Source organism: Cetorhinus maximus, chromosome 20, assembly GCF_964194155.1.
Source record: "Cetorhinus maximus chromosome 20, sCetMax3.hap1.1, whole genome shotgun sequence".
NCBI classification, from domain to species: Eukaryota; Metazoa; Chordata; class Chondrichthyes; order Lamniformes; family Cetorhinidae; genus Cetorhinus; species Cetorhinus maximus.
Window position 1 is genome coordinate 66,928,616 of NC_135898.1, and position 25,622 is coordinate 66,954,237.

At 44.5% G+C, this 25,622-nt stretch overlaps 1 protein-coding gene across 1 annotated transcript in view; it reads left to right on the plus strand.

The window, feature by feature from the left end:
• ptprea (protein tyrosine phosphatase receptor type Ea) overlaps positions 1 to 25,622 on the plus strand; it is a 321,222-nt gene that overhangs the window by 108,243 nt on the left and 187,357 nt on the right. Inside the window, exon 3 of the mRNA XM_078564878.1 lies at positions 22,818 to 23,137. The gene's annotated coding sequence lies outside the window, so the exon portion shown is untranslated. The remainder of the gene's footprint in view (positions 1 to 22,817; positions 23,138 to 25,622) is intronic.

Below are 25,622 nucleotides of genomic sequence, written 5' to 3' on the forward strand. Positions count from 1 at the left end.
TTGATCACAACCGGTAACATAGTTCAGACATCTGGCCCTACCTTCCTTTTGCTATTCACACTATCAGTTCACACCACCAATTCCTATTATAGCATGACTTAAATTTAACTCAAGCCACAAAGGTAACAACTCACACATCTAAAATTAACCTTTCATCAACCAGGAGCTCATACAAAAATATTAAAAAGTACAAAAAGTAGGAAAAGGTTCACATTTCCTACAGGCTGCAGAATTCCCAGTCTCTGAGCTGCTCTTGTAGCTGAAGTATTTATATGGCTCATCCAGTTCAGCTTCTGGTCAATTATAACACCTAGGATGTTGATAGTGTGTTTTCAGTGACAGTAATGCTCCCTTTATTGAATGTCAAGGGAAATGGTTAGATTCTCTCTTGATGGAAATGGTCATTGCCTGGCACTTGTGGGGCACAAATGTTGTGAATATCTAGCTCATAATTAATATGTTTTAGCATATAACTTTAATTCCTAAAATTAAAAGTTTTAACTGTAGAATATGGGGGCATCTGGTTAAGAAACTGATAAGCAAACATTAAGTAAATGCAATTCAAACAAGCTTGGAATTTATTACACTTAAAAGGTTGGGACCCTGTTGATCTAAGAGATTAACAGCTAGAAAGGTAAGATCATGGCCCAGATCTTCCAGTTTCAGGATCGTCGGAGACCGGATGTACCTCGCAAGATACGCTACAGGATTCTTCAGAAGTCCCAATGTAATGACTCCCTGGGAATTTCCCAGGAAATTTTAACTTCTGATGGGCAATTCCCCTGCTCCCTGGCACCCTGTGAAAAAGTTGCCAACTCTGATTAGAGTTGGAGACTTCGGATGTTTCCGACTCACTTACTTAAATAGTTCCCTAGGAAATGTTAGACAGAAAAATCCTAGTCTAACTCTTGGATAGCTGTACAACTGATCCCCCAGACTCCCCCATCTACACCCGCTGACTACCCTGACCTGGCCTGACTAGCCCCCACCATCCATCAGCATCCCCAACCTGATCTGACCTGATCTCGCCACCCTACCCAACTGCCACCCTACTCAACTGCCACTCCAAGGGGACACTCATTTAAAACTAAGATGCAAAGGAATTTCTTCCCTCAGAGGGTAGTGAAAGTCTGAAATTCTCTACACCAGAGAGTTGTGGAGGCTAGATCACTGAAAGTATTTAAAGAGGAGGTAGATAGATTTTTGAAATATCGAGGAGTTGAGGGCTATGAGGAGCTGGCATGAAAGAGGAGTTGAGGCCTGCGTCAAATCATCCATGATCTTATTGAATGGCGGGACAGGCTTGAGGGGCCGAAGGCCTACTCCTGTTCCTATTTCTTATGCTCTTATGTTCTTTACCCCCTTACCCTCTTACTTTCTCTCTGTAGCTTTTCAAAGAATCTTTGGGATATTTAAACTCTTTACTTACCAGAATACAGAAGCTAGTTGCTCTAAAAAGGGAGGGTGGTTTCTGCACGGATTGCCTTTGCTGAAATCCTCTGAGGTTTCATGTGCTGAATGAGTTTGGAAGAACCTCCATCAGAAGATTCCCCAAAAATTTGAAGGAAGGTAAGTGTATTTTTTTCTCTGGTCAGGCTTGGAAACAAGGGTTCCGATCTTGATCAGAAGATTTGGGCCCATAAAATAGCAGGTGGGCTTGCTTAGCTAAATAACTGGAGACATGACATCTGCAGTAATTCCAGTAGAGGATATTTTTTTATTCATTTAGGGGATGTGGGCATCACCGACTAGGCCAGCATTTATTGCCCACCCCTAATTGCCCTTGAGAAGATGATGGTGAGCTGCCTTCTTAAACCGCTACAGCATCTGTGCTGTAGGTACACCCACAGTGCTGTTAGGGAGGAAGTTCCAGGATTTTGACCCAGCGTCAGTGAAGGAACGGCGATATATTTCCAAGTCAGGATGGTGAGTGACTTGGAGGGGAACTTGCAGGTGGTGGTGTTCCCATCTATCTGCTGCCCTTGTCCTTCTAGATGGTAGTGGCTGTGGGTTTGGAACGTGCTACTTAAGGAGCCTTGGTGAGTTTCTTGAGTGCATCTTGTAGATGTTACACACTACTGCCACTGTTAAGGAAAGCTTTGGAATTAAAAGGTAGTTAATTTGCATTATACCTGGGAGAGGCTGTGTGTGTGTCACATTGCCATGGAGATAGGTGGAGCTGAGTGAGATTCTTTGTTTTGAATTTGAATTTTTTTTGTGAATTCAATTAGGGCATAGCTGTTCCAAACATCAACCAGCCTTGCCTGCTGGCTAAGAGACTGTGTCAGCTTTGGGTTTTGTATAGCTTGTAGCACGTTGGAAGTTGAGAGATGAAGCCAGACGTTCAATTGAAGTACAGTAAATGCTAGATCTATCGTCCATGACTCAACCTGCGATTGGGAGCTGGCATTCGGACTAAGACAAAGTTGGTGAGGGGAAAAACGACCAGAAGGTTTGTTTAGCTGGAAGCTAAAGGAACAAATCTACAGTAATCTTCTCAATAAAAGGTAGTTACCCTTGTTGCAGTTGGAGTTCTGGCAGTAATCCGTTGGTTGCAGTTTGAAACCATAGCAGTGGGCTATTGGAAACCTAGGGTGTTTTCTGATGTTTTAAGTCACTGCACAGGAGTCACAGGGAAGCTTGAGTTGCAGAATCCAGAGTTGCTAAAGAAAAAGGTGGAAGGCCACATAGCCAAAAGTGAGTGGAACAACCCCAATGAGAATTTGTGTCTTGGTGAATAGCTGAAACGCTGAAAAGAAATCAGAGTAAATTCCAGAGAGCAGTGATATATCTTTGAGTTGGTCCCGGGAAAAGTGAATGAACCTTGAAGATTTCGTAAAATAGGGGAACTCTTAGGGAGGGGAAGTAAAAAAGAGTTGAATTTATAACATAGGTCTTTATAAGCTTTAGTGTCAGGTCCTAACTATACTCAGTTCTGCCGAAGGGTCATGAGGACTCGAAACGTTAACTGATTTCTTCTCCACCGATGCTGCCAGACCTGCTGAGTTTTTCCAGGTAATTCTGTTTTTGTTTCAGGTTAATAGTGTTTGTTTTGTTTAATTTCTCTATATATATGCAATAAAATGTTGATAAAAAGTGTGAAATCTTCTGGCATAGTTCTGTTGGTTAATTGCTGAGTGTTTGGATTTCTTCTTTAACAGTTAATGGTCCTTAACAGAATCGTAAAAATGTTACTTGCCACATACCAGTCCAAGCCTGAATGTTATCCTGGGGCAGAAATTTGACCTTGGCGGGCGCGCGCCTAACCTGCTCAAGCATAAAATGATGCACGTTGAGCAAGCGTCTTGACGTCAAGGCGCACTTGCGGGATATTTCGGTTGGCGGGTGTGCATGGGAGATGGAGCCGCACCTGCCATTAATTAAGAGGCCAGTTAAGGCCCTTGACACCCCAATTATTGGCGATTTAATGTTGCCCGTGTGATTTCTCGCCTATCGCATGGGCAAATCAGGCAGGCGGGCAGCCCACAATTTGCAAAAGCACATCCACAGTTGGGATAAGAAGGGTCAGCAGCATTGCCAGTGTGAGTAATGATGAGTTTTGGAGATTGTGTGCTGCTGGTTGCTTATTTGAACTGGACAGCTTCATCTTGGTTCTGAGCTTCATTCTGAGCATTACTAGGCTCCCTTTGAGGACTCATTGGTGTCTTCCAGGTCCCCGAAGGATTCGGACTGTGTGGGCCCTTCCAGGTATCAGACAGCCTTCCATTACACTGGTATTGGGGATTGTGGCCTCCGCTTCTCTGAGGGGGAAGAGAGGGGCAGAAGGGAAAGGAGGCCAGGTATCCCAATGCAGCTTCCAGGGGAGGGACCTGTGGGGGGAGGGGCACTGGCAGAAGGGGCGCAGGGCCAGCCGGTAGTCCAAGACGGAAGAGGCCACAGAAGACACCACTATCGTGCTGCCAGTGGTTTAAAGGTGGCGATGCAGCTACCTCAATATGTCCAAGGCGCAATGCCAAAGGAGGCTCCGCCTCTCCAGAGAGACCGTTAACTCCATTTGTCAGATGATCGGGCCTGAGATCAGCTCCGACTGGGAGGGTGGAACACCCCATACCAGTGGCTCTGAAGGTGACAGTTTCCGGCTCTTTCCAGGGGTCAGTAGGGGATCTTTGCGGAGTATCCTAATCAGCTGTCCGCAGTTGCGTCAAGCTGGTGACAGACGTTCTGTTCAGGCGTGCATTGACGTTCATTCATTTCCACACATACAAGGCCAGCCAGGTAGAGCGAGCCAGAGGTTTTGCAGCAATTACTGGGCTCCCCCCCGGCATCCAGGGTGCCATCAACTGCACACATGTGGCCATCGAGGTGCCAGCGGGTGAGCCGGGTGCCTTCGTCAACAGGAAGGTCTTCCACTCCATGAACATGCAGATAGTGTGTGACCATAGGACGCAGATTCTGCAAGTTTGTGCAAGGTACCCTGGCAGCTCCCATGACGTGCACATCCTGAGACAATCCCAGGTGCCGGGGCTCTTCAGTGCTTCAGGCCAACTGGATGGATGGCTGCTGGGTGACAAGGGCTATCCTCTCAAAAGGTGGCTCATGAGGCCTCTCCGCCATTCAAGAACAGAGGCAGAGCAGCAGTACAACAGGAGCCATGGTTCCACAAGGGTCAGTGGTAGAGAGAACCATAAGCCTTCTCAAGATGCGCTTCCAATGCCTGGACCGTTCAGGGGTGCACTACAGTACCCTCTAGAGCGGGTGTCACTGATAGTGGTTGCATGCTGCGCTCTCCACAATCTGGCACGGGCAAAGGGGAACCCACTGGAGGAAAAGGATTTTGACACAGCTCCACAGATCACAGATGATGAGTCCAGTAGTGAGTCCGAAGATGAGCGCGGTGAGGAGAAAGCTGAGGGCGTGGAGCCAAACCTCGATAACCTCCAGGAAGGCAGGGACACCAGGGATGCCTTGATCCAATGCTCCTTCAGCTAGGCTGCCAGATAAGAACTACTACCTCATGCCAGGGCTGCTACCTCCATCCTGGGTCACAGAAATAACCCTTTCCTTGGCCCCCCAGGGTACACTCAGTGCCTGTGCAATAAAGTTTCAAGAGGCCCACGTCCAGCATTAAATACTGGGCTACTTAGCACCTACAGAACAAATGAAGCATACTCAGGCCAATAACACAAAAGTAAATGTCATTTAATGTTGGAACGCTCAGATTCTTGAACTGAACAATAATGGTGTTGGTAGTCACACCATTAAAAAACAAAAAGCTAAATGAGGGAACTAAAGATCACCCGTGACCAGCCCCTCTTGTGCTTAAGGTGCTTTAAACTTATGTTTACGAGTGCTACGTCTTGGTACCCTTTGCTCACTGGCATTGGCATTGGAGACAGCTGCTGACTCTGCTGTCTTGTTGGCCTTGATGATCTTGGCGTTTGTCCTCTGGCCCGTGGAGCCTGTGCTGGCTCTGCCTGGGAGGGAGCGGTCAGTGCCACGGCCGGCATCTCTCCAGTCACCGCAGTCTCATCAGATGCCACGGTCACTGGCAGAGGGGCGGAGGAGCTGATGCCGTCATCCAGAGCGCCCTGAGAGGAGCCCACAGAGACAACAAGCAGCTCGTGTGCCAATTTGTTGGAGGTCGCTCTGGACCTGCCTGCTCACCATTGATGGACGGGCACCTAGCTGGGATACTAGGTGCCTCATCCATCTCACACACTGACACTGAGGTCAGTGCCTGTGTGAGGGCTCGCAGATCCGAGCGCAACCCAGGGATCCCTGATCCTGTCCCTGGAGCAGCCTCTTCATGAGAGTCGCCATTCTCTCCATGGAAGAGGCAGTGCATTTGGCCATGAGGGTCAACTCAGTGCTCATGCTCTGCAGGGACTCCTCCAAAATGAAGACCATGGCACGCATACCCTCTTGGATCTCCGCCAGATCCTCCCGCACACCCCGCTGGACATCCAGCATATGCTGCCAATTGAACGACTCCATGAAGATGCTTTGACTGAGCATTGTCCTGGTTCCCAGCAGTCCTCTGACTGCTGACACCCTGGGCACACTCGGCCTCTGCCTGCACCTCAAGCGAGTGTGAAGTGCCCTCACCAATGTGCACCGAGATAGCAGACAGTGATCTAATGCCCACCAAGGTGCTGATATCTGCACTGGTGCCTGCTTGAGAGGGCGGGTGTGATGCAGGTGCGTGGGGTGCATGGTGGTCCTTTGGGGTCAGGGGTGGCCCTTTTGGGTCCGGAGATCGGACGCCTGCTGGTGAACCTAAAAGGGAGAAGAACAACATGTCATTAGTTAAAGTCATCACACTGTCACTGTGCGTGCCAGGCACCCTGGTGAGACAAAGGAGATCTACATCATGGTGCCCTCGTCTTTTGATTATCAATGGGGACTCCAGGTTTGAGGTTCACAATTCAATCACTAGAATGGTTGCACAAGCTGAATTCTCACCTCAGTACACTGCACTCTTACCTTCGCCTGACACCCTAACCTCACCGCAGCTGGTTGACCGAGGTGCATGGCGCCTCTCAAGCTCCAAGGCCTCCTGCTGATAGTGGGAGAGGATGAGGAGGTGTGGGGGTCCCCTGACAGTCCAATACTGTTATGGGATGTCTTCTCCTGAAAGGACAGAGGGGCATTGATTAGTCCACTCTCTACCTACAGTGCCATTTCAGCCTGGCCAACCCCAGCAGAGGAACACCTTGCATGGCACATTCGAGTTGTGACCCTCAAGCTGCAAAGCGCTCAGTCCGAGCAGCCAGGGCTCACCCCCTTGGCCAGCTCTGGCATCATTGACAATTGGCACTCAGGCTCTAACACCCCTGAGGTCCACAGGGGATGATGACCAGCCCAAAACACTTCAGCACACTGGCAGATGCCAACATGGTACTCACCCTCCCTGAGCGGAGCAGGTCATTGAAGCGCTTCCGGCACTGCACCCAGGTGCGCCACACCACGTCGTGGCTGCTCACCCGGGCTGCTTCCTCTTCCCATGCCTTCTTGGTGAGGTGCGGTGGCCTTCTCCTCCCATCTCTGGGGGCAAGGGTGTCCCTCCTGGCAGCCACCTCCTCCAGGAGGGCAGCAAGGCACTCATTGGAGAAACATGGGACCATCTCCGCCTCCCACGTGGGTTCGCCTTCCTGGATCGCAGCCATGTCACTGTTTCAACTCCAACGCAGGCAGCTTCCCTGGAGCTGCCTGCGCCGCTTTTGAATAGGACACAAGGTCGCCATTGGACCCGGCAGACAACAGGCCCCTACACGCCCGTTCTGTGAAGATAGGAAACTCAGAAGAAAGACAAGATGGTCATCCAGTTAACACTTCTGGCTGAAAGATAATTGCAAACACCTCAGTGTTGACTCTTGCACTTAGCTGCTATCATTGAGGATGGGGATGCTCATGGAGCCTCGTCCTTCTATTAGTTCTTTAATTATCCATCACCATTCACGACCAGATGTGGCAGGACTACAGAGCTTTGATCTGACCTGTTGTTTGTGGGATTGCTTAGCTCTCTCTACAGCATGTTGCTTCCACTATATAACATGCAGTGTCATCCTGTGTTGCAGATTCACCATGCTGGCACCGTTGTTATATATGCCTAGTATTGCTCCAGGCATGCTCCCCTGAACTCTTCATTGAACCAGGGCTGATCCCCTGTTTTGATAGTCATGGTAGAGTGGGAGATATGCCTGGCCATGAGTTTACAGATTGTGGTTGAATACAGTTCTGCTGCATCTGAAGGCCCATGGCTCATGGATGCCCAGTTCTGAGCTGCTAGATCTGTTTGAATCTACCCCAGCATGGTCATAGTACCACACAATATGACAGAGCAAATCCTCATTGTGAAGACAGGACTTTCTCTCCCCAAGAACTATGTGGTGGTCGCTCCAATAATACTGTCATGGACAGATGCATCTACAACAGGTAGATTGGTGTGGATGAGATTAAGTAGGTTTTTTCCTTCGTGCTGATTCCCCCACTACCTGTCACTGACCAAGTCTGGCGGTTATGTCCTTCAAGACTTGGCCAGCTGGTTTGTAGAGGTGCTAACAAGCCATTCTTAGAGATGGACATTGAAGCCTCCGACCCAGAGTACACTCAGTCCTTCTTCCAAGTGGCGTTCGACATAGAGGAGTGTTGATTCATCAGCTGAGAGAGTGGATTGGGTGGTAATCAGGAGGAGATTTTCTTGCCCATGTTTGCCTATCCATTGGTACCATGAGATTCCGTGGAACCTGGAGACAATTCTGAGGCCTCCAGGGCCATTTCCTCCCAACTGGAGCACTATGTACAATTTTAGTCTCCTTATTTGAGAAATGATATAATTGTGTTAAGAGCAGTTCAGAGAAGGTTCGCCGGACTCATTCTTAGGATGAAGCGCTTATGAAGAAAGGTTGAACAGGTTGGGCCTATAACCATTGGAGTTTAGAAGAATAAGAGGTGATCTTATTCAAACATATAAAACCCTGAGGGGACTTGATAGGGTGGATACTGGGTGGACCCCTCTTATGGGGGGAGACCTCTTAAGAATAAGAGGTCTCCCTTTTAAGATGGAGATGAGGAGAATTTTTTTCTGATTGTCATTAGTCTGTGGAATTCTCTTCCCCAGAAAGCATTGGAGGCTGAGTAAGTGAATTTTTAAGAGTGAGTTAGATAGATTTTTGATAGACCAAGGGAGTCAAGGGGTATGGGGGCAAACAGGTAAGCAGAGTTAAGACCACAACCAGATCAGACATGATCTTATTGAATGGCAGAGCAGGCTCGAAGGGCCTAATGAGCTACTCCTGCTCCTAAATCCGATTATCCTAAGCTCCTGACTGTATGCCACTATGAGTCAACTTCCATATAAATTGAATCGCTCAAAGGAGTGACTGACAACAGAGAACAACTGGGGTAACAGCAACAGGCCCATGTTCATGCCTTTTCTGGAGCCTGGGATGCTGCAAGGTAGCCCGTCCAGTTTTAATCTTTTTTGAAAGCAGTTTGAAAAAGGGAAGTTAAGAGTCAAATGAAGGCCAGAGCTGGTAGGAACAGCAGATTTCCTTCCCTAAAGGACATTAGTAAATCAGATGGGTTTTTACAACAATCCTGTAGAGTCTTATGGTCACCATTACTTGTTCCACACATTTTATCTTACTGTGCAATAAAGCAACTTGCAATTCAAAGAAAACTTCAAAGTTTGTCTCATCAAGCGTTAGCTTGGCCTACCTTTGGAGAGATTGAGGAAGTATACTTGAAAACAGCACAGACTCCAAGTTCAGATTAGTTTTGCTTTACATTCCTGGGTCTGTTGCCATGCACTAGATGCAGGGCAATGTGAGTCAACTTCCATGTAAGTCAGACCCTCAAATTGCTCCTAGGAGTAACAAAGAACAATTGGGGTACCAGCAGCAGACCCACATTTTTGACTTTGTGTATGTGTACATTTATGTGACTGTATGTGTATACATAATAAAGTCACTGTACTTTCATTCTGTAAAGTGCTTTGAGATATTTTCATGCAATGTAAATGCAAGTTTAGTATGATATTAATATTCATTGTAATATTTCCCAGAAGCTGCTTTCATATTAAATCAGGAAAATCCTCATCTCATGCTGGTAGAACAGTTACAGCGAAGAAGGAATTCATTCAGCTCTCTGCATAAACTGTTCACTTGGTTCCATTCCTCTTCCTTTTCCTGGTAGCTCTGCGCATTTTGAGATAGTTTTGGATAATTTATAGATAATTACCAACTCCCTTTTGAAAAAACACAATTTGAATCTGCCTCCACTACACTCTCGCGCAGTGTATTTCACATCCTAAACACTCGCTGAGTATAAAAAGTCTTTTCTCCTGTCACCGTTAGTTCTTTTGCCAATTGCCTTAAATTGGTATCCTCTGTTCTCAACCCTTCCATCAATGCAAACATTTTCTCCCGATCTATTTTGATCCCTCATGATTTTGAATACCTCAACTGATGCCCTGTTAACCTTCTCTATAGAGAACAGCCCCAGCTTCTCCAATCTATCCTCGTAACTGAAGTTCCTTATCTCTGAAACCATTCTCATGAATCTTTTCTGTATGCTTTCCTATGGCTTCACATCCTTCCTAAAGTGAGGTACCCTGAATTGGACACACTGCTCCAGTTGAGGCCGATTTGGTGTTTTATGATGATTCACCATAACTTCATTGCTTTTGTACTCTAAGCCCCTATTTATAAAGCCCAGGATCCCATGTGCTTTATTAACTGCTCTGTCATCAATTATTTGTGCACATATAGTAACTTTAGTCTAAATCCATTCATCAAGGAACTGAACTGAGGAAAGCATTGTAATAGAATGAAATTTAAAGGGAAGAAGCTTCCTATTCTGTCAAGTGTATTTCTTTATTGTTAATGTGTAGCTAACTGTAGAATCTTTACTTGAACATCATGAAGGGATTTAACAGATAGTTTGGTTCCAGGAGATATTTGTGCCTGGTTGTTTAAAAAAAAAAGCAAGCTCTTTACAGAGAATTGGGTGTAATTAACATGATGGATCTTGCAAGCAAAGAGGTTCTTTATTAACAGTTATGGGATTTCCTATATGATGATATAAATTTCAATGAGGTTACAAATGACCGAGAGCAGACTTTATCCCCTTCTTAGTTTCGTCTTGCAATTATTGGCCTTAAGCCACCTCTATCTGCTGGCCTTGAGCAATATTTAATTGCCAATGTATTTTAATTAGACTGCAAAGTGCTGTGTTGGAAGGGCAGTGTTGTGAGGTTGGCATTATAAAGTCTCGTTGCATCGACCTCTGTTATTTATATGTGTTCCTTTCGTGCCAACCAACTTAACCTAAGCCAGTCATTTAAAAACTATCCTTTCACATTCTCTTTCAATCTGAATCTAATCCATCAATACCGTGGATTAGAACAGTTCAGAGCAGGAATTAATGCAGAAGTACATGCTATTAGTGGTTTTATACGTTAATATAATTTACACTTCCCGTATGTACGTTAGCCTTTAATTTAAATCCTGTTTAGTGATAGTAGTAGCCTATGACTTGAAAAAAGCTTGCTCAAAATGACTTGTTCAAAATTTAGCACATAATCTAGAATGATACTCCAGTGCAGCACTGGAGGAATGCTGCATTGTTGGAGGAACCATCTTTCAGATGAGACATTAAATCAAGGTTGGGTCTGCCATCTCATAAAAGACACAAAAGATTGCTAATTCAGAGTAGAGTAAGGGAGTTCTCCCCTGTGTCCTGACCAATATTTATCTCTCAACATCACTAAAACAGATTATCTGATGATTATCACATTGCTGTTCGTAGGATTTTGCTGTGTACAAGTCGGCTACTCAATTTCCTACAGTTCAGAAGCACTTAATTGGTTACACTGCACTGTAGGATCCTCTAAGGTTGTGAATGGCATCAAATAAAGGCAAAATCAAAATTTTATAAGTTTCTTCCTCTGTATCCATTACTGAGAGTGTGGGATGCAGACACATGTTGCAAAAATTTGAATCATTTCCTCTACGTTGATTTTCACTTCGTCTTGGTCATAAAATTCTTTTGAAAAAGCTGCTTGATTTGCCCCTGCTCCTGATTGTGATCCAGCTACCAGAAAGTGAAGGTATGGTTGTAGTAACTGGATTGGTTGTCCCTCCCTCCTGTCTATCAACCTTGGGTCGGTGCTGAGGGGCGTGGCTTCCAGCAGACAGAGGGCGTCAAGCCTGTGAGCATTGTAACAAGTGTCCTCAATAAAAGTTACGTTTTTCTGCACCAAACCTGCTCCTACCTCAAGTTATTACAGTTGGCGATGAGGATAAAACCAACTTATGCTGCATACTTCACCCTGGTTGCTGTGAGTAACATAAAGTTGAGAAATACTTAGCAATCATGCCGTTGTTCGGGAGCATTAATCTGTACAATGCTGATGCAGAGGATTGGAGTCAGTATGTCGAGAGGCTCGGTTTCTATTTCGTTGCGAATGAAATTACTGCTGAGGATAAATGTAGAGCTATCCTGCTGAGCATGTGTGGGAGCAAAATGTATAATCTTATCAGAAACCTGACTGCCGGGAATGCGCCCAGTACTAAGTCGTACAGCGAGTTAGTGGAGCTTGTGAAGTCGCATTTTCATCCAAAACCATTTGTAATTATGCAGCGCTTCAAGTTCGACATGAGAATTCGCGCTCCAGGGGAATCTCTTGCCATCTTTGCGGTGAACCTGAAACAGCTGACCGAGTACTGTGTGTTCGGGGATGCCATGAATGATGTGCTGCGGGACAGACTTGTATACGGGGTCAATGACAACGCCATATAGTGCCGTTTGCTTGCTGAATTGGATATTGATTTTAAGCGCGCTCTGGAACTTTCTCTCGCTATGGAGAGTGCCGCAAAATATTCTCAGGATTTGCAGCATGTGAATAATGGTGAGTGCACCATGTTGGGCAAAGGTCTGCCACTGAGCATAGTGCGAAAAGTGGCACAGCAGATTTTTAGCGCGATTCCCTGTCTACCGAACAATGGAGTCAGGAAGCCTAATTACAATGCATCAGCTGACAAGGTACACATTTGCTATAGATGTGGTGGGAATCATGGAGCAGATGTTTGCAGATTTAGAGAGACCAGAGTGTAATTATTGCCACAAGAAAGGGCACCTGACTAGGCAGTGCAGAACAAAAAATAAACAATCAGCAAAGCAGAGAACAAATCTGCTTGAGTCAACTGGCAATGCGGAAGCTGATGCTGCTGATGCATAATCTCTGTCTCGGGTGACTACTGTCAAAACTGAGTCCAAAATGGAGTTACCTGAGTCACGTGCAAATTGGCGTAGGGTAAATAAGATTAGAGAGGTAAATGCCTGGCTGAAAGATTGGTGTGGGAGAAATGGGTTCCGACTCATGGGTCACTGGCACCAGTACTAGGGAAGGAGAGAGCTGCTCCGATGGGGCGGGCTTTGTTTGAACCATGCCAGGACCAGTGTCATGGCAAACAGTATAACTAGAGTTGTAGATGGGACTTTAAACTAATTAGTGGGGTTGGGGGGAGGGTTCAATTAAAGGGAAGTTTAAAAAATCAAAAAGAAACAAGAGAGCAGAAGTGCAAGTTAGTGAAGAGGCGAACAATAATCACAGCGTGACAGGAAGGGGCAGAAAACATAAGCAGAAGAGTGCAGCAAAAATCAGGATCAGAATGAGTAATAATGGTTAAAAAGTCAAAGCTTAAGGCTCTTTATCTGGACGCACGCAGCATTTGTAACAAGATAGATGAGTTGTCGACACAATAGAAATAAATGAATATGACTTGATAGCTAATGCAAAGACGTGGTTGCAGGGTGATCAAGACTGGGAACTCAATATTCAAGGGTATTCAACGTTCCAGAAAAATAGACTAATAGGAAAAGGAGGTGGTGTAGCTTTGTTAATAAAGGAATGTATCAGTGCAGTGGTGAGTAGTGATATAGGTGCAATAGATCGTGATGTGGAATCAATTTGGGTGGAAATAAAGAATAGCAAGGGAAAGAGGTGGGAATTGTCTATAGGCTCCCAAAGAGTTGCCTCACTGTAGGACAAAGTATAAATTGGGAAATAGTAGAGGTGTGTAAAAGGGCGCTACAATTGTCATGGGTGATTTTAATCTGTATATTTACTGGGCAAATCAGATTGGCAGGGGTAACGTGGAAAACGAAGTTGTAGAGTGCATCAGGGATTGTTTTTTAGAGCAATATATTGCAGAACCTACCCAGGAACAACTATTTTAGATCTAGTAATGTGTAATAAGGTGGGATTAATAAGCGATATCGTAGTTGAAGATCCTCGAGGGGATAGCGATCCCAACGTGGTAGAATTTCAAATTCAGTTTGAGGGTGAGCAACTCAGGTCTCAAACCAGTGCCCTCAACTTAAAAAAGGGTAATTACAGAGGCATGAAGAAAGAGTTGTCTGAAGCAGGCTGGGAAAATAGCCTAAGGGGAAGGTCAGTGGATGAGCAGTGGCAGACATTTAAGCAGATACTTCATAATGCTCAGCAAAAATTTATCTCGGTCAAAAAGAAGGACGCGCTGAGAAGGATGAACCACCTGTGGTTAACAAAGGTGGTCAAGGAGAGTATCCAATCAAAAACTAAGGCCTACAAAGTGGCAAAAACTAGTGGACTGGGAATTTTTTAGGAACCAGCACTGGATGACTAAAAAGCTAATAAAGAGGGAGAAAATTGATTATGAAAGTAAATTGGCAAGAAATATAAAACCAAACAGCAAGGGCTTCTATGGGTAAATAACATGAAAGAGAGTGGCTAAAATGAGTGTGGGGCCTTGGAGGATGTGACTGGAGAATTGAAAATGGGGAACAGGAAAATGGTAGATAATTATATTTTAATTAATTATTATACTATAAACAAGCCAAAGATATCAGATAAGCAAGGAGCTAATGGGAGGAAAGATCTTGTAACAGTCTCAATCATGAGGGAAAAAGCATTTGACAAACTAATGGGACTAAAGGCAGACAAGTTGTCAGGAGTTGATGGCCTGCATCCAAGGCTTTTAAAGGAAGCAGCTGCAAAGATAGTGGAGGCATTGGTCAAAATATTCCAGAGGCTACGTTTTCCCCCTGTTGGGGAGATGTAGTTGATACAAAGATAGGTGGAGGGACAGGTAGTAATGAGGTGGCAGGGAGGCTGCAGAAGGATTTGGACAGGTTAGGAGAATGGGCAAAGAAGTGGCAGATGGAATACAACATGGGCAATTGTGAGGTCGTGCACTTTGGTAGGAAGAATAGAGGCATAGACTATTTTCTAAATGGGGAGAGAATTCAGAAATCTGGAGTGCAAAGGGACTTGGGAGTCCTAGTCCAGGATTCTCTTAGGGTTAACTTGCAGGTTGAGTCGGTGGTCAGGAAGGCAAATGCAATGTTGGCATTTATTTCAAGAGGATTAGAATATAAAAGCAGGGATGTGCTGCTGAGGCTTTATAAGGCTCTGGTCATACCACATTTAGAATATTCTGAGCAATTTTGGGCCCCGTATCTCAGGAAGGATGTGCTGGCCCTGGAGAGGGTCCAGAGGAGGTTCACGAGAATGATCTCAGGAATGAAAGGCTTAACATATGAGGAACGTTTGAGGACTCTGGGTCAATACTCGATGGACTTTAGAAGGATGAGGGGGGATCTGATTGAAACTTACAGAATACTGAAAGGCCTGGATAGAGTGGATGTGGGGAAGATGTTTCCATTAGTAGGAGAGACTAGGACCCGAGGGCACAGCCTCAGAGTAAAGGGAAGACCTTTTAGAACAGAGATGAGGAGAAACTTCTTTAGCCAGAGAGTGGTGAATCTATGGAATTCATTGCCACAGGAGGCTGTGGAGGCCAGGTCATTAAGTGTATTTAAGACTGAGATACATAGGTTCTTGATTGGTAAGGGGATCAAAGGTTACGGGGAGAAGGCGGGAGAATGGGGTTGAGAAACTTATCAGCCATGATTGAATGGTGGAGCAGACTCGATGGGCCAAATGGCCTAATTTCTGCTCCTATGTCTTATGGTCTTATGCACGGGAGCCGGTGCGGGCAGGCGGGTTCCCGATTGGCGTCCCCACTTGGGGGCACACTGTCATTTTATGTGGGCGGGCCAACTAAGGCCCGCCCAGCGTGACGTCCGCTCAGAAGCACTGCACGCTCCCTGTGCAGGAGGGGGGGCTCCTTGAGCCGGGAGTGCACTCTTTCGCGCATGCGTGCAAAAGAGCACACAGATCTCCCTGAAGCTAAGTGCTGCCTCAGGGAGAGTGCTGGAAGTTTCAAAAATTTTTAGAAGTGTGAAAATGAAATTCCTGACATGTCCCCTCGTGTGACACTGTCACATGAGCTGGGACATGTCAATTTCTTTCATTTCAACATTTTGTAAACATTTAAAATCCCTCATAAAACCTCATCCCGCCTGTGGATGAGGTTTCATGTTTTTTCAGAAGCCCACCTGGGCTCCTGGCCTCCCTGCCAACCTTAAGGTTGGACGGGCAGGTCCATTGATTACCTCAATTACTTTATTAATGGCCTTGAGTGGCCGGCGACAGGTCGGTGGGCGTGCAGCCGACTCAGCTCCCCGCGCGCCGACCTGAAAATGTAAATGACGCGGGGTGACATCAGGATGCCTGCCCGACATCACACCGCATCAATGTACGTGTCAGTGAGTGGGCCCCACACCTGCTCGCTGACCGGAAGATGCAGTCCCAGAGCTCACTGGATTCCGGGAGGGTCCCAGCCGATTGGAAAAGCACTAATGTGACGCCCCTGTTCAAAAAGGGAGGGAGCAAAAAGCAGGAAACTATTGGTCAGTTAGCCTAACATCTGTTGCTGGGAAAATGCTAGAGTCCATTATTAAGGAAGAAATAGCAGGACATTTAGAAAAGCTTAACCCAATCAAACAGACTCAACATGTTTTTGTGAAAGGGAAATCATACTTGACAAATTTGTTAGAGTCCTTTGAGGATATAACAAGCAGAGTTGATAAAGGGGAACTGGTAGATGTAGTGTATTTGGATTTCCAGAAGGCATTCGATAAGGTGCCACATAAAAGGCTATTGCGCAAGATAGGAGCTCATGGTATTGGGGGTAACGTATTAGCATGGATTGAGGATTGGTTAACACACAGAACTTAGAGAGTCGGGTTTAATGGGTCTTTTTTAGATTGGAAAGACATGACTAGTGGAGTGCCATAAGGATCAGTCCTAGGGCCTCAATTATTTACCATTTATAATAATGACTTGAAGGAGGGGGCAGGGTGTAATGTATCCACATTTGCTGATGATTCAAAAATAGATGGGAGGGCATGTTATGATAAGGACAGAAGGAACCTGCAAGGGGGTATAGGTAGGTTGAGTGAGTGGCCAAAAACTTGGCAGATGGTGTTTAATGTAGGAAAGTGTAAGGTCATGCACTTTGGTAGGAAGAATCAAAAGGCAGATTATTATTTAAATGGAGGGAGACTTCAGAAAAGTGCAGCACAGAGGGATCTGGGTGTTCTTGTGCATGAAACACAAAATGTTAGCATGCAGGTGCAGCAAGTAATTAAGAAGGCAAATGGAATTTTGGCCTGTATTGCTTGGAGGTTGGAGTTTAAAAATAGGGAAGTCTTGTTACCACTCTACAGGGTGTTGGTGAGGCCGCACCTGGTGTACTATGCACAGTTTTAGTCCCTGTATTTAAGAAAGGATATACTGGCATTGGAGGCAGTTCAAAAGAGATTGACTAGGCTGATTCCTGGGATGAAGGGGTTGACTTATCAAGAACGACTAAAGAGGTTAGGCCTTTATTCATTAGAGTTTAGAATAATAAGGGGTGATCTTACTGAAACGCACAAGATTCTGAGGAGGCTTGACAGAGTAGATGTTGAGAAGATGTTTCCACTAGTGGGGAATCTCGAACTAGGGGACAAAGTTACAGAATAAGGGGACACTCAGTTTTAAATGAGATGCGAAGGAATTTCTTCTCTCATAGGGTAGTGAATGTCTGGAATTCTCTGCCCCAAAGCGTTGTGGAGGCTAGATCACTGAAAGTATTTAAACAAGAGGTAGATAGATTTTTAAATATCAGGGAGTTGAGGGCTTTGAGGAGCTGGCATGAAACAGGAGCTGAGGCCTAGGGCAGATCAGCCATGATCTTATTCAATGGCGGGGCAGGCTTGAGGGGTCGAATGCCCTACTCCTGCTTCTATTTCTTATGTTCTTATATTCCAGTGACAGTGCAGGTGAATGGCAAGCAACTGCAGATGGAGGTGGATACCAGTGCTTCAGCTACTGTTGTTGGGGAGCACACGTTCAAGTACCTCAGTGAAGGGAGTTAGCCATTGACATTGGAGCGCACGTCTGCCAAACTGAGAACCTACACTGGAGAGCCCATTCATGTCAAAGGCATTGCTGCTGTTCCAGTCAGCTACAAACAGCAGACAGCCCATCTTCCTGTGATGATTGTAGAGGGAGCAGGGCCCAGCCATTTAGGTCGGGATTGGCTGCGAAAAATAAAACTTGACTGGTCAGAAATATTCCATTTGAAGTCCGATGGAATTCCAGAGCCCTTGAAGAAATATGACACTGTTTTTCAAGACAAATTGGGAAAACTGAAGGGCATGCAAGCTAAACTACACGTCCATCCCCACAACACCACATTTCTTCAAGGCCAGACCACTGCCTTACAAAAAGCAAAAGTGAAAGCAGAGTGGCGCAGGTTGGAAAACCTGGGAATAATTCAGCCTGTCCAGTTTTCTGAATGGACCGCACCCATCGTTCCAGTTGTCAAGCCCAACCAGACCATACGTCTATGTGGTGACTACAAACTGACAGTCAACAGAGCTGCAGAGTTAGACAAATACCCCATTCCTAGAATCGATGACTTGTACGCCAAGTTAGCAGGAGGCAAGTCATACACCAAACTAGACATGTGATGTGCCTATCAACAGTTGGAATTGGACAGCACTTCAAGGAATATGTGATAATTAATACTCGCAAAGGCCTCTATCAGTACACCCGACTACCTTTTGGAGTTTCATCAGCATGTGCTATTTTTCAGCGCACCATGGAGAATCTCCTGCAGGGACTTCCTTGTGTGGTTGTATACTTAGATGACATCCTCGTCACTGGACTGACCGAAGCTGAACATTTATCCAACTTTGTGGAAGTGCTGAGAAGATTTATGGAAGCAGATGTGTGTTTAAAGTGAGAAAAATGCACATTCCAGGCAGTGAGGTAACCTACCTGGGTCACAGTGTGGACGCTATGGGGTTGAATCCTGTTGAAGACAAGGTCCAAGCCATTAAAGATGCACCAACACCCTGTCATGTGACAGAGCTTAAATCATTCCTAGGGATGATAAATTATTACAGCCATTTCTTACCTAAACTGTCCACTGCGCTTGCTGAAGAAGAACCACCGCTGGTCATGGGGTTCACAGCAAGAAGAAGCCTTGGCAGCAGCAAAGAAACTGCTTCATTCATCTTGCTTGGTGGTACATTACGACCCAGCTAAAGAGCAAGTGCTGACTTGTGATGCTTCTCCCTCTGACATAGAAGTCATACTATCACGTAAAATGGAGGATGAGTCAGAGAGGCTCATCGGCTACATTTCAAGAACACTTCCCCAGACTGAACAGGGCTGTTCCCAACTGGAGAAAGAAGGGCTGTTGGTTGTGTTTGGTATCAAGAAGTTTCACTAATACCTACACGGGTGACATTTTACAATCGTGCCTGACCATAAGCTGCTGACAGGTTTGTTCAGTGAAGACAAAGCTATTCCCCCTATAGCTTCAGCAAGAATCCAGCATTGGGCCCTGACACTATCAGCTTATGAGTACATATTCACGTACCACCCTGGCTCACATATAGCCAATGCAGACGCACTCAGTCATCTTCCATTACCTGGCAGCCCTGCTAACATGCCCGTTCCATAAGAGTTAGTGTTGTTGTTAAATATTTTGGATTCATCACCTGCATGTGCTGAACAGATCAAGAATTGACCGAGCAGAGACCCAGTACTATCAAAAGTCAAAGACTTTGCTTTACAAGGCTGGCAAAGTACATTTGTGCCTGACCACCTGCACCCCTTTTATTCCAGAAGCACTGAACTGAGTTGTCAGGACAGAATCTTGCTGTGGGGTTCCAGAATTGTAGTCCCTTCCCAGGGCAGAGAGTCACTCTTGGCAGAGCTCCACAGCGCACACCCAGGCAGGTCAAGGATGAAGATGTTGGCACGTAGTTATGTCTGGTGGCCAGGAATAGATAGTGACATGGAAAACATGGTTGAACACCGTTCCCTTTTCCAGCAACGCCAGACGCTACCTGTTTCAGCTCCTCTTCACCCATGGGAATGGCCTGGTTATCCTTGGGTTAGACTGCATATTGATCATGTAGGACCATGTTCCTATTGCTCACCGATGCACATTCGAAGTGGCTTGATGTCTACGAGGTAAAAATGCCAACTTTAGCTGCAATTATTGAGGAGCTGCATCGTTCCTTTAGTTTACATGGTTTGCCTAAGATTATTGTCTCTGACAATGGAACAGCTTTCACCAGCGTCGAATTTCAGAGGTTCACAGACCTGAATGGTATCGGGCATATAACGACTGCTCCCTGGCATCATTCGTCAAATGATCTCACTGAAAGAGCTGTCCAGACCTTTAAAGCCGGTATGAAGAAGTTGTCTAGAGGCACTTTGGAGTCTTGTCTTTCCAGGTTCCTTCTGAGTTACCGCACCACACCACAGACTACTACAGGCTCCACAACATCAGAGCTGCTGATGAAGCGTCACTTGCGCACGTGTTTGGATTTGTTGTTTCCTAATTTGGAGGGGAAGGTGAGACAGAATCAAACCATTCAGAAACTGAGCCACGGCTTACACAGCAGTGTTTGTACGTTCAAAGTAGGAGACCCTGTGTACGTGCGTGGCTTTGGAAGTAGATCATGCTGGACTCCAGGAGCCGTTATTTCAGAAACAGGTCCATTATCATTTTGAATTCAAGTTGAGAACAGAGTAATGTGCAAACATGTGGATCACATTCAAGCAAGAGAGACATCTTAATGAATGCCAGATCAACTTGTGATTGTTATTTCGCTGCCAACCCCTGAAGTGTGTGGTCGCATTACAGTTGCTATTCCTGACACATCCAACAAGCTGATGAATACAGAACGACCCAGTTCCAATGACGCATCTGTCTGTGCAGCTCAAGACCCCAGTGTTCCTGTTCCAGAACCTCCCTCAGAAAGGCTGCGTCGCTCCAACCGTCCCCACAGAGTACCTCAGAGACTTACTTTGTAGTCATAGCCTAGAAGTGATTGCCAAAGAAAGTTAAAGACAAGAGAGATTACAAATGTTTTGTTAGTTTTCAAACAAGTTGTTGTCGTAAACATATAAGAAACTTAAGGGGGAGGAAGTGTAGTAATCGGATTGGTTGTCCCTCCCTCCTGTCTATCAACCATGGGTCGGCCCTAAGGGAAGTGGTTCCTGGTGGACAGAGGGCACCAAGTGTGTAAGCATTGTGTCCACAATAAAAGTTAAGTTTTTCTGCACCAAACCTGTTCCACCTCGAGTTATTACTGTGGTTGTTGGCTGAAGACTGATACAGGGTAAACTCCCACCAAAGTTGAATGCAGATATTTCCCATCCATGCTTACACTTAGGTGAGGAATGACAGGACTGCCAACACCCAGAACATTGTTCCCAAGTATGAGTCACTACTTTCAAGATAATTAGATCAAAAACAGGCTACATAAGGCATGGGGTGGGGGGGTGCTGAAAGGCAATGGATTGATGGCAAATTTAAACCTCTCAAAAGTTTGCAACCTCAATTGGGAAGCCATCTTGTGATGAGTTTTTAAAACATTTTTAAAGTATTGGGGGCTTTATTGACACCAATTAGTCAGGGGTGGGGGGGGTGGGGGGATTGAATGACAATAGCCAACCTGCTACTACCCAGTGTGAAACCCTACCAAATTTTGAATTTCATTCCATTGTAAAAAGTTCTGTTAATCGTAAAACTTTCAATGTTGGAGCGCTTGTTTTGAAACGTGTTCTCATGCAGCAAACAGTAATAAACCATTACAAGGATGTGTTTGTTCTGTCCTTTTTAGAGGAAGCAGCGAGTAGTATTGATTCACCTATTATGAATGGCAGATGTATACTTTTGCAAGTATTTTCTGTTGATCATTGTGTCTTTTATATTTTATACTGCTCCCTCCTATTAAAATAAAATGTAGCGGTATTCATGAAATACTATTTAAATTTGGTCCTAAACAGTTCGAAGATTATAAGTTGAAGAAATGATTGACCATTTTGAGTCTTGTGATCTGACTATATGTAATATGCTCCCCTGCTGCATATAAGTTAAGTCAGGAAAAACTGGTTTGCAGCTTGAACAAAGAACAGTGGTTGATGAAGTGAATGATGGTTTTAAATCACCACTTCTCTGAAATCTCATTACCACTGCAGAGAGGACCAAAATAACAGGCACTGTACTGCAGCATCACCATGGAAACTGTTGGGAATATTTAGGTCTCAAACTAGCTATATTTCTGCCATTGCCTTGTTTGTTTTCAGCTCTTTGAGGTTTATTGCTTTTTCTCTTGGTAGATTGGTTGCATGTTGTCTGACCTTGCATAGATTTACTAACATTGATTTCTCTGTATGGGCTGAATTTTCGAGCATCCAGCCTGATGGAAGGATGGTGGCAGGGCTACATATTGTGGCCAAGGACTTACTGCTCGTTTCCCATTGAAGGTGCTGTCAGTGCCATTCTCCTCCCAGGGTCCCTACCTGAACCCAATGATAGCCAAATAATCTTAGGCTAATCTGGATTCTCTAACATCAATAGAATCCAGTTGCTACTTTAGGAGTGAGCTGGGTGGAGTGCATCCACTGCCTAGTATCGGCTGAAGTGGAGTCTTCCCTTGCCACACGCTCTATGAAACCACCCTGCCATTGCCACTCTGGCTTCTCACCTCTCTCCAAATGCGATACCCTCCATGGACCCAGCTTCCTGCAGCCTAGAGGCTGAATGGACTATTTGATACACAGTAGCCTCTAAACAGAGTGTTGCCGTGGGTACTCACTTGGGTCCGCAGCCCCACTATTGTGGGCTAATGAGCCCCTCAAAATGGAATAGGCCTTCCCGCCGGCACTATCAGCCAGTCAGCTGGTGCTTTCCACCAGTCACCACCCAATGTCTGCTTGGGGTGCAATTCTACACCTGTGTTTCAGCGGTGACTTTGATTACATGACTAAATCCACAGTGCAGAGCCCAAAAAACGAGTGGTTGTGGATAACATTGATCTAATTGATTAGATTTATTTTCTCTCCAGATTCACTTGAAATGAATTAATTCTGACTGAATTTTATCTTTCAGGTGGAATTCAGAATCAATTAGATGGTTCCGCTAATTTCAGAATCACGAACTGCTTGGGAGCAATAAACAAAACACTGGCTTTTCCAGTATTGAACTTGACCTGACAGGGAGATGTACTGCTGATGCTACATTCTTCATAATGAAGATGCAAACAGGAATACCTGCTTTAGCTGAACTTCCGTCTTTTCTCACAAAGGATTGCTGAGAATGCAAAACGTGCCTTTGTAGTGGGAAAGAAAGATCTGAAAAGAAGATTTCTTAACTATGAATTTAGAAGAAGCCTTTGTTTGACTCTCGTGATCTGAAACCCACAGCTAATTGTAAGTATTTTTAATTAATGCCTCAATTATTTTCTACTTTGGGGTGATTAGAGATAATTTAATGCAACACACTTTTTTAATAGAAATGTGGTAATGCATTGGAAATGTCACAGTATATGATACTGAGTGTAATTGAGAATTATGCTTTGTTTTGCATATGCAAAACTATAATCCAACAAGACAGAGATTCTTTTAGAATTGTGTTTTTTAGACCTATCTTGTGAATTTGAGAAAACTGAAGACATTACACAATGTGTATTTTACTGGTTAAATGGAATGTGCAGTGAAATGTAAATCATCCCTTATTCATGTGAAAATGGGAAGATAGAATCTGTTACTTTTATGAGATAACGGGCTAAATGGTGAATTCAAGTGAACATAATATGTTCATTCATCCTGCTGATTTGGCTCATGTCATGACTTTGTTATTCAGATCTCTGCCTTGGATTTAAAATACTTGTAGGTGTTTGAAGGGATTTGCTCTGCTAAACACAGGTGTAGCAGTAGTACGTGTTATTTAATTGTTAAATCAATGTAAGTAACTAATCATGCTCCCTAGGTTTAATGTTAACTATTTATTAATATTTAATATTCAAATCTTTTCGTCCTCTCCTTTCTTCACAATATATTTTTGATAAGGTGCCAAGGTTCAGCATGGGTGAAATTTGACATAAGCAATAAGGCAAAATGGACAATACTGAACTGGCAGTCCACTTTAATCACTGCCTGAATTTCTGTCCAATTGACTTTAATGGAACAGAAAGTTGGATGGGGTATAATCGGAGCTGTGAATTTTATCCCCAAATGCTTAATCATTTTGGTTGAAGGTTACCAAGAATCCTAATTTTGTTATTTTTGGATTCAAAAATAATAAGTAACAATCTGTTCTATACATGCATCCTTCATTGGCACAAGGGTGAGCTTTTTAGTCTTTTGTAACAAGCTCAATGCAAGATGCAATTTTTCCAGTAGTAAAGCAATTATTAGTGACTTGCTGATCCAGAGCTAAAACTGACACTGGAAGAATACAACACTTCTTATTGTGCATTTCTGTTCCATTGACATTTGTGGTTCACAAAATCACCAGATAAATACTGTTTAGGGAGGCTGTTCCTGGCTTAGTTATTAAGAAAGATGCATTATATTTTTCCCACCATTACATCATCTCATTATGATTTGACGTTAAGCCTTTCGCCTGCTTACCTTATCTGGAAGACCATTCCAAGTCCATAATGAAATTTTTGCTGCCCTCTATCCCAAATTATCCCATTACCAGTTTTGGTTTATGCTGCTTTGTTGTCATGGAGTGACTTACCTGGAAGCATTGCTTGTCTAAGTCACTTGATGTGCTTCTTTCCAAGACCGAAGAGCCCCAGTTTCACCAGTTTTTCCTCATAACTCAATCTGTTGATGCCAGGGGTCAGCCTCATGGTTTTTTTCTGTATTGCTTCTGTTAGTTTTAAAAGGAAATGAATCAGCAACCCTCTGAAGCCCACCAACCGCCCCCCCCACTAAATAAATTCACACGCTTTCTTAGCCGTTGTGGCGTCACAAAGACATATAATCTCCCTTCGTGCAAATAAGTAAAATTGTTTACATGCATAAAGCTTTAAAAAATTGTGCAGAAGCAAGTGCAGTTCTCTTCCTCACCTCATCTTTGTTTCATTCAGTACGTGGAGAAATTCTTTGTTGGAATGCAACCCTGCTGCAGCTCCCATCCTCTTTATAGCATAACACAGGTATCATCCAGGGAAGCAGAGACTGTTGTTCATTTTCCCGTTGTCTGTTTGCACCTGTAATCAGGAAAGCATTCATTCAATCCAGCACAAACAGCATTAACACAACGAGCAGAAATGTTGGGTCAAGGCCTTAAAATTATGTTGGAGTTTATAAGCTTTGAAATGGCGCCTTTAAATATCATAAATGTCCCTAAGTGTTTGACAGAGTGGAAAAAGGATGGAGAATAGTAGCAAAAGAACTAGAAGTGACTAAAAGTATGATTAAAGTGAGAGGTTTTGAGGGGATGAATAGATAGGTAGAAAGACAAAGGGTTCATTTAGGCAATTGGTTAATGTGTTTGCTAAAAATATTGCCGCTGAATTCCAGCCAAACTCAAAGTGTTCCTACTCCTGTAGTCAATGGTATCATTTCATGTGACACAAATTGGGAATTATTTTCTCCATTATACAGTGAACAGAAGAACTATAAAATGTTGTTTCTTCTGGAATTTAAGGAAAATTAAGCGCAATTAAAGTTCTACTGTAAAGGATGTAAATCGTATTGTAGAATTCCTAGGAATTCACCCAGCACCGCAAGTATTAGAAAGCTCAGATAAAATGCAAAGCTGATGAATCTCACACAATGTCCTCGTATATATTTGCAATCAGCAAGGATTCCCACCACTGGAAATATTGTGTCTTTGGTTTTAGGAATGGGGAGCTGATCAGCGTGGACTAGATCATTGCTTCTGTGCTATATTAATGTT